Source organism: Brachyhypopomus gauderio, chromosome 11, assembly GCF_052324685.1.
Source record: "Brachyhypopomus gauderio isolate BG-103 chromosome 11, BGAUD_0.2, whole genome shotgun sequence".
Taxonomy (NCBI): Eukaryota; Metazoa; Chordata; class Actinopteri; order Gymnotiformes; family Hypopomidae; genus Brachyhypopomus; species Brachyhypopomus gauderio.
In genome coordinates, this window is record NC_135221.1 from 4,055,720 (window position 1) to 4,057,677 (window position 1,958).

Here is a 1,958-nt window from a genome sequence, read left to right on the forward strand (position 1 = left end):
CCCAAAATTGCATGTAAATGGAAACTACCAGATCTATGCTTGTATGTACTCTGGTGTTCAGGTTCTACAGACCGCTGTATAAATTGTAATATGGACATTAACTTTAACTTTAATATGTCTTATTTTCAAGAAGTTGACATGGTAACACTACTTGATGTGATTTCATCACTAAAATCCTCTACTTGTGAACTGGACCCTTTACCAACATGCTTTTTCAAGCAGGTTCTGAGCTCATTAGCAAATGAAGTTCTAACGATTGTTAATCAGTCTCTGCAATTGGGTGAATTAGTAAATCAAATAAATGGCACTTTTCAATCTGGTTTCAGAGCTCTCCACAGCACTGAAATAGCCCTAGTTAAAGAGTTAAGGTAGTAAATGACTTGAGATTGAATAAGGATGCAGGCAAACTCTCAGTCCTTTTTCTGCTAGATTTAAGCACCGCGTTTGACATTGTTGATCATGAAATACTTCTTGATCGACTACAGAGCTGGGTAGGCCTTAGTGGCTTAGTTTTAGACTGGTTAAATCGTACCTAACTGGGCGTGATTACTATGTAGCATTAGGTACCTCTTGCTCCACACGTCAAAAAATAACTTGTGGCGTCCCCCAAGGATCAATTCTTCGGCCGTTACTATTCAACCTATATATGCTTCCGTTACCACATATCATTAATAAACATGGTATTAGTTATCATCAATATGCAGATGACACTCAACTTTATATTTCGCTAGAACCTAAAGCCCTAAAATAAATTTACTCACTGTTTGACTGCATAGATGAGATATAGACATGGATGTCTGACAATTTATCTTTAAATTTATCTTTAATTTTTTAATTATTTTATTTTTATCTTCTTATCTTTGCTTCCCGATTATTATTATCTTATTTACTTTACTTTTTATTATCTTATTTACTTTACTTTTTTTTACATTTTATGTTATTTAAATATTTTTATCTTTAATTTCTTTTAACATTTTCCTTTTGTTTTATCTCCTTTAATGTTTATTTTATTTAAACTGTAAAGCACTTTGAGTTGCATGTATGTATGAAAGGTGCTATACAAATAAAGATTATTATTATTATTATTATTATTATTATTATTATTATTATTATTATTAATGTCCTCATAGTTCAGGAATCAGCTTCTAGCCTTTGTGTATTTGCTAAATGAGTGAAAAATAACTACTGCAGGTCTGTATAATCCCACATTGCTACGCCAAAGCAGTTTACATAGTCAAGCTCCAGAGGAAGTGCCTAGACACCATCTAGGACTTAGTCATTACCCCTCACCTGTCCCCCTCATACCTGCCCCTCACCTGTCCCCCTCATACCTGCCCCTCACCTGTCCCCCTCATACCTGCCCCTCACCTGTCCCCCTCATACCTGCCCCTCACCTGTCCCCCTCATACCTGCCCCTCACCTGTCCCCTCATACCTGCCCCTCACCTGTCCCCTCATACCTGCCCCTCACCTGTCTCCCTCATACCTGCCCCTCACCTGTCCCCTCATACCTGCCCCTCACCTGTCCCCCTCATACCTGCACCTCACCTGTCCCCCTCATACCTGCCCCTCACCTGTCTCCCTCATACCTGCCCCTCACCTGTCCCCTCATACCTGCCCCTCACCTGTCCCCCTCATACCTGCCCCTCACCTGTCCCCCTCATACCTGCCCCTCACCTGTTCCCTCATACCTGCCCCTCACCTGTTCCCTCATACCTGCCCCTCACCTGTCCCCTCATACCTGCCCCTCACCTGTCCCCCTCATACCTGCCCCTCACCTGTTCCCTCATACCTGCCCCTCACCTGTTCCCTCAGAACTGCCCCTCACCTGTCTCCCTCATACCTGCCCCTCACCTGTCCCATCATACCTGCCCCTCACCTGTCACCCTCAGAACTGCCTCTCACCTGTCCCCTCATACTTGCCCCTCACCTGTCCCCCACATAACTTCCCCTCACCTG